This window comes from Miscanthus floridulus, chromosome 8 (assembly GCF_019320115.1).
Source record: "Miscanthus floridulus cultivar M001 chromosome 8, ASM1932011v1, whole genome shotgun sequence".
In the NCBI taxonomy this organism is placed as follows: Eukaryota; Viridiplantae; Streptophyta; class Magnoliopsida; order Poales; family Poaceae; genus Miscanthus; species Miscanthus floridulus.
The window spans coordinates 1,104,942-1,113,212 of NC_089587.1; the positions used below are offsets into that span (position 1 = coordinate 1,104,942).

Consider the following 8,271-nt stretch of genomic DNA (forward strand, 5'->3'; position numbering starts at 1 on the left):
TGCTAAGTCTTCTAATTAGAATTTATGAGCCTATAATCATAACAGCTAATGGTGAACTAACTATACTAACAGGTAGATGACATTTTTGCGAACCTAACAAACTTAGTTTCACTATTTTTGGACAACCATGCAATTTACTATGATTTACCGAAGTTGGATTCATAACAGAAAATAAATAAACATTTCTATTCTCAGGAAAATAAAAAAAACCGAATCCTCTTATGTCGGCCCACAACGCGCGGCTCGGCCCAGCGCGCCATCCCGCCCGCGCACGACAGCAGGCCACCGCGCGGCTCACGCGGAGGCGCGGCCCAGACGGCCAACGGCCCACGACGGGGAAAGGCCTGCGCGTGTCGGCAAAAATGCACGGGCACCCCCGAAGTCCTAGATAATCTCCACGAGCATAGAGCACTATTTCCTCAGTCTACCGTTTTACAGCTGCACCCTCCCATTTCTACGTCTTCACCGCGACTAAGTCCCTGGCCCCCAGGGCACGCACCGGCGCGACGGCGCGGGCACTGAGCGACCACGCCGGCCTCACTCGAACCTCTACTGCCTACCTAAGGGGTCGATAGGTACCTTGATGACAAGTAGAAGCTACTGGAGGCGACACGGCGAGCAGAGGCGCAGTCACAAACTCCCTCCCCGGCGGTGGCCCTTGACCTGCAAAGGCGGGCGCGTTCCCGTAAGCAACAACGGAGGCAAAGCCAGCACATGAGCCAGCGAGCACCAGGGAGTACTCACGGATACCTTCACGTTGACGGTTCGGTCGGAGGTGGTCTACGCAGAGCTAGCCACGTGCGCTCGCGGCGGTGCGGTGGTGCCCGACGGTGGCACGACCGCCATGGTGGTGGCCGGCCTACTGCGAAGCTACAGCTACGGTGCACGGGGTGCTCAGGAGGGTATGGCGAGGCTATGGGTGCACTGAATCATTACGAGAGGCACTGCGTGGCTGGCTTGTCGTCGAGGAGTGCCAGCGCTGTCTTATGGACCCGGTGGCGCGGGATTATGAAATTACGGCCCTATGCAATGGCATACACTGCAAGGTGGGGACGGGACGCAGCCAGATGCCTAACGAAGCCGAGCCTAAGACAAATTGGAGTCTACTGCTACGGTTAAGGCGAATTGAGGAGAATCGCCTCGGCGGCCAAGGAGACAGCGGAGACAGGGGAGGTCATGGCTTGGCTCGTCTGTGGCGTCAACGCACGGGCCAACATCACCACTACGGAACAACGGGACAGGCGGGACGTACCCCCAGACGGCTGCCTGCACGGCCACAGCAGCAAAGCGACGAACGCGGTATGGCGCCATTGCTGCGGGCAGTGCCAGACAACCGACGCAGAGCGATGCGACGCGGAGGGTATGGCGGGGCAGGCGAACGTCCTTCGAGCGCACAGCCAAGGAGTCAACGGAGCAGAGCTGGCCTAGCCGCTGGCGACGTGCAGTGAATGACCTGGCGCGCTCCCAGCCAAGACAGTGCAGAGCAAGGCATGGCGCGGCAGTTTGGTCGGCGGGCAGCAGCGTGGCCGAGGCTGGCAATGGCTAGGGTCGCGGATAGCGCTGTGGCAGGCGGCCTTGGCACGTGACGCCAGAGCCGCGCGCGTGGCCGGCGGGGCGGTGCACGCGCGAATGCAGCCGGCACGGCCGAGCGCTAGCAATGCCAGCAGTGTGCCCGGCCAACGTTGACCGCACCCAGTGTCATTTCCAGTGACGTGCACACTTTTTAAAGCAAGCAGAAAACTTGTACACGATGCTCCAAAAGCTGAACTAACTATTCGATGCACAATAGGGTACATTAAGCTATCTAACGGAGCCAAGATATCTTCCTACTGCTTAAGCCGATCGTTCCACAGAGTTTGCCAAAAGTGGCATCGTCGGCCACTTCCGAAACTTACGCGAACGACGTTGAAACGAACGGTTCCGTGTCGGAATCCAACCCAGCCTACGTGAGGTACTAACCAGCTATCTTTGTCCAACCACACCTATTTTATCGCCGTTAGCCAAACGTTCTTTAGCCCTTTTAGTTTCCAGAACAATGCGATTACATAGTATTATATGAAACGTAACCACGGACTCATGTTTCGTATGAATGTTTCAAGTGCCGAACATCGAGTTATACTTTATGTCATACACATGCACATAATTCAGATGCTTACGAAATGTTTAAGCAAAACATTACAATGTAACACCGGGGTGTTACAGAGACCATCTCCAAGGGACACAGGAACTACGACCTCCGAGGCTTGGCTTTGGGAAATGGTGCAGCCGCTCACTACCCCAGTGGCCTGGCGCCGCTCCAAGTAAGCTCCTACTCTAGTGAAGTGAAGGTAGCAGCTAGCCTCGAGCTTGAGCAGAGCACAACTTGCTCACTCTTCTTGTACTAGCACACCGCAGCTGCGAGAACAGAGGTCCAAGAAGAGGAAAAAGGAAGCTCTCTGGTGGTGCCGGTGCATGCGTGCTTGCTTGCGGGTGGCAACGTAGAGCCGGCCATCCATGGATGCCTACGAGGCCAGGTGGTGTTCTCGTGGATCCAGGCGCTGGACCCAGACCATGCCGCCAAGATCATGGGCTTCCACCTCATCTAGGACCACGGCGAGAAGGAGATGATACGCCTCGCCTTTGGCCCCCAGGCGCTGCTCCACACCGTCATGGCCAAGGCGCGCAAGGACCTCGGCCTGCTCCCGGCACCGGGCTCCGGCCCGGGCACGCCTACCTCCGTCGCGCACTCGCCATTCCTCCTCTCTCTCGCCAGAACTTTGGTCGCAGCGGCGGTGATGGTGGCCCTGCCTGTACTATGCCCGCGGGTACTGCAAGAACGACAGCGCTTGCCGGTTCGTGCACGGCAGCCTCCCCGACGACGCCACCGCTCTTGCTGGTGCTAAGATGGACACCGCCACCTTGGAGCAGCAGTGCCAGGACATCCTGCTACGCTCCAAGTCCTAGCGCCTTGCCGCCGCCACCGCCTTCCCCTACTCCGCAACTGGCTCGCTCCCTGGCTCCCCGTCCGCGGCTACCAAGTGCCTCAGCTTGCTCTTGCAGCAGCAGCAGAACGAGAACCAGAGGTCTGCCATGCATGTTCGAGGAGCTAGCTCGCAGACAGTAGACACTCCCCCCTCTCGCTCGTGCTCACGATCTCCCCGATTCCTACAGGGCGGCAGCTGCAGCGGCCGCTGCGCGCGCTGATGCTGGGCGGCGACGACGCGCACAAGTTCATGGGGCAGCCGTGGCTGGACTGCGCCGACTTGGCGAGCATGATGAACCCGGGCTCGTGCCAGATTTACCTCACCTTCCCGGTGGACAGCACCTTCCGCGAGGAGGACGTCTCCAACTACCTCAGGTAACTAACTGTTCCTGTGTTCCACTACCAGCGCGCTGCTCCGGTCCCCCAGGAACCATGCACGGTCTCTTCTGACCGGCTCCGGCGAACTACTGCAGCATCTACGGCCCCGTCCACGACGTGCGCATCCCGTACCAGCAGAAGCGCATGTTCGGGTTCGTCACCTTCGGACTCGGTAGGGGGTTTTCTGCAAATGTATGTTGAATTTAAGTTAAATAAATGAGCATGGACCTACAGTGAACCATTTTAAAAGTTCATGGACAAAAAATGCAGTTTCAAAGTTGATGGACCTATATGACACACCAACGAAAGTTAATGGGCCTCCAGTGCATTTTACTCATCATTTTTCGACTTTCCTTTTGCTGCTTGCATTTGGCAACATTATCATTTGGTACTGTAACATGCATTTGGCGGCTAACCATTCATCATGAAACGATGATGAAACCTAGTCACATGCATCATTGACTTCTAGTAATCTTGTGTTAATTTTATAATAATAATAAGTAATAGATTAGTCTGTTTCGTGAAATTTATAAGCTTCAAATGGGGCTTTCAAGTGAGAACAGGTATGCTAGGGCAGCGGACTCGGGCTCATCTGCTAGCCAGTATATAAAATGATAAATGGTACGTGTGACCACCAGTAAACTACATTTCCAATTTTCCACCATTGTACGTTGTCCCATTGCGTCATGGGTCGTGGCATTGTTCACTCGAGGGCGCCACCATTTCGTAGAAAGTTTCGCCTGGTTCGGCAACACGTCACATCGCTGGAATGAGAATAGATGCTCTAATGGATCAGTCTCCGTCCCGTCCTTCAGAAGAAGAATATGAGAACTTATTAGCAAACCTCCTTACGTTAAGTCCAAGACCCAGTCATTTCTTGCAAATTATACTTGCATGTACTTCTTAGCTACCTACTTAACCTCAGAAAAAATGGGTTAGAACCAAGAATTGCTTCTTTTGGTGGTTGTGCCACATCCTACCAGTCCAAATTAAGTGACTTGTATTGACATGTACGTCCTCATTCCAAATTATAAAACATCTTGTAATTTGGAATTGATGGAGTACTTCAACAACAAGGTGCTTTTACTATGGCTCAAACAGCCATTGCACCCCTTTCGGCCCTAGAACCGGGCGGTGAAATATTATCACTGTCGATTCTTCTAAACTGGTGGTAAAAAGGGTGGGTTTACGTAGTAGTTAATAAGAATTAGAGTTTGAATTTAACACATGGATCAAAATTTGTAACAACCATATAAGACCAAAAGTTGAAAGCCAAAATATTGATTTATTAGCAACAAGAGTTCGTATAAACTAAGCGAAGGTTTTAACTAATATCCATAGAGATGTAATTCAAATAATGAAAACGCATATAGAGTAATTGGCAAATTTAAACATATCCGGATAGAGATACTAGATTTTTTTAGATGATGGATAGAGATTCTAGATGGGTATTTTTGTTACAAAATAAATAGAGAGAGTAAAGATAATCATTTTTTTAGATGCATGCATTAAATTTATTCATGGAACTTTTAATACCTATGCTAGAGCACAAATGATAATCTAGGTGCATTGCTTTCTCTAAGAGCAACTTCAGCATGGTCACTACTTGAGCCCTCGAAATCAAATTTAAGGGCCAGAGTAAAAAAAAAGAGCTTTATGAGCCCTTAAATTTTAGGGGCCCTCTTGAATCCCTTCCCGCCCTTCATTCATAGGGGCCCTGGTGCAAGTCCTCAAGTGACGGTTGTGATAGTTTTCCCTCCTGTGCACTCGTGGAACCACGCCCGCCCATCCGCCTCCGACGATGATTCGCCTCCTTCTTCCCCAGCAAGACCCTACCTCGGCGTGGCTCCCTCGATGAGTCATGCCCAAGCTCCCTTCCCTAGTGAGAGGGAGCACCTTAAGGCTTACTTTGGCAGCAGAGGGTAATTAACCCAGGGCACAGAACCCCCCAGCGGGATTTTCTTGGACAGTTCGATCCCCTTCCAACTCCAGGGAAGAAATCCACGTTGGGGGGAGTTTCCCTGCTGCTGTTTGGCAGTGCCATCATGAACGTTTCATTCCCTGATGCTGTGGATGTGGAACGACCAATATTCAGAAGCTGTATGCACAAGCCTTATCCCATGGAATCCTCTAAGGAGCAGAACAACAACAACTTCACTGAATTCCCAGGGTACCACTACTCAGAAAAAAACAATATTCAAGAAGTTTTTGGTGCGTTCTTGTCATTATTTAGTAACACATGATGAAAAAAATCAGAAACAATGTCTAGAAAAAATAAAAGAAAAACAAAGAAAAAATATAAAAAGTAAAATGATATAGAAAGTCACCACTGATCAATGTCAGAACTACAAAATCATGAAAAATATCTGGAAGTCTCTCTCCATACAAATACAAGATATTTCAAACCTAAAAGCAAATCTACCTAATGCAAATGTATAATCTAAAATCCAGAGCCAAGTAGTAGCATTCATATAGGTGCTTCTGCATCCTTACATCCAATAGATAACATCATCATGGCTGATCCATGAACATCTACAATTCTCTCTTGTGTGAGATCTTTGCACATGTATATAAAAGATGAAAATGTGCAAAAACCGCTACGAAAAGTGCATATTTCACTTATCTGAAATCATGCATTACTTCCTCCAAGCCATCTGCAAGTATAACACAAAAAAAAGAGCAAAGAAGGTTAATTATGAACACAATGTCCAACTAGGATGATAGAATAATTAAAAATTAATTATTAAATTAACCTAAAAATAGATATTAGATAGGTTTTGTTGTGCAAGATGTAGCATTGCTGCTCTTGTGCGAACAAACCATTGCAAAGTCTGGGGACATATACTGAAAAATGTATTTTTCTTCAGAAGGAAGAACTCTGAAAAAAAACACAAAATTCAGGTTAGGTCAAGGACCTAATTATGCAATTTTGATCAGATAAAAAAAAATATCCCTTTGTAAATAACTTTCTGAGCAGTGTGTGAATTTCAGCACAAACGCTTTGTAAATAACTTTAACTATGTGAAACCCATTTATGCAGACATTGCACGTGTGGAGCTCCCAAAGATCTTACCGCCATCTTATAGGGGCATCAGTATCCGCTATTTTTATTATGTTAGGACCACATTATTTGGAAGACCAGTTGTATTTGAAATACCACATTATTATGTTAGGACCACATTATCTTGAGCTCACTCACCTCTCTATCACAAGATAAAAAAAGCTGAGGCATACTACACATATAGCAAGATATGTACTATATAGAGAGAGAAATCTATGAGCAAACCTAGCAAAATGGACAGGCGTAGCAAAACATGAATAAACAAAACATCACCAAGTCTACAAATTTATCCTTCATAAAAAACATACCATGGCTACTTGAACGATAAAATTGTCATAGCTAAGGTAACAGTAGTACCAAGAATCACAGCACCAAGCAATCTGATAGACTCGATAAATTTGTTAATACAGGGCGATAGCATGCATGCAGCCAATAGTATACAAGAATATAGGTAAATAAGAAACTTTCAAACCTTTGAGTTTGTGCATCTCAATGGTCGAGCAGGCACGTATACATGAGGCCCCATTCAATAATAACAAAACAAAGCAGTACTTTGTATTAAAACTACAAGTTTGGTGGGTGGATGGAAGTAAACCGAAAAATAGCAAACCCCATATATCATATCATGGAAGAGCTTCTACACTTGATGGAAGAAACAACTGAAGGAAGCACATTATTATATGAACTGAGAGGAGATATCTCACCAACAGCTAGATGTAATGATAAAACTACATCATCACACTACCATTCCACCATCTACTGATCGTTCAGGAAACATGTGGAGACAATGCAGTAACATGAATAAATGAATGAATTAACCATAAGGTCCAGATCAAAAATCTATCAGGTCAGGGGTGGCAGCAGGACATTCACATGCAATGGTCAAAATTTGCAGCACCGATAGTTGTATGTCAAGTACTCAAGTAAGTATCTCGTATAACTAGAAGCAATTCCAAAGACCCCAGCCTAATCTGTTCCAACAATAATGACCAAAAGTGCATTTTGACCACCTGTCCATCGTTGTGCAATAGCAAAAAGATGTTAAAAATAAGTCTACACTAATATGTAATATCTAAATGATAATGGAAGGCACTGCTGCTGCCTAATATAAGCTCTAATCTAGTGTTTGCATCGGAGCTAGAGATGTCCACAGGAATCTGAGGTCGCCACCGGTCTGCTGGCTACAAACCAGACCTCTGGACACATGATGGTGCACTAATACCATAGATACAATCTAACTAAAGCACTTTCAAAACGAGCATCATCTAGATCGGGTAAAAAAGATTCCTTATACAAGCAGGAAAACAACCCAAACAATGAAGGTAATAGTTCTGATAGGCAAAACAATAATTGGAAAAACATTCAGAAACTGTGCTAAATGCTGAATGAACCTGAATCAGAAACACTCTTGAATTCAAGTGCCGCTAATCATGCATTGCTTCCACCAAGAGCACTGCAAGGAAGCACAAGGAAAAACTCAGTTAATAGAAGGATCACTCAGTTAACAGCACATGTCATTCAAGATCGTCCAGTTAACAGCAAAATGTCTTGTACAGGCAAAACATGAAGTTTTTACTTAATGTCAATCCAAACTTGCAAACCATTGTCCAAACTGATAAACAAGAGTTCCTTCATTTATTAGATGAACAAATTGAGCCATAAAACATATAACTACGTACATGCAAGGGTTCAAAGAAGAAAGAACACTGTAAGAACCCAACCATTGTCCTTTTTCACAATAAAGTTCTGTTATGTTGATAAAATAAAAAATTTCCTCACTGATAAATCTTTTTTCTTTGCAGTAACTCTGGGACCAAAAATTTCTGATACTAAGCTTTGGTCCAAAGGTTCTCCAAGCTGGTGGTATTCA

General features: G+C 46.8%; 1 pseudogene; it reads left to right on the plus strand.

Annotated features, from left to right (window-relative positions):
* The first annotated feature begins 2,493 nt into the window (after positions 1-2,493).
* Positions 2,494-3,541, plus strand: LOC136476849 (zinc finger CCCH domain-containing protein 53-like; annotated as a pseudogene).
* The last annotated feature ends 4,730 nt before the right edge of the window (positions 3,542-8,271 follow it).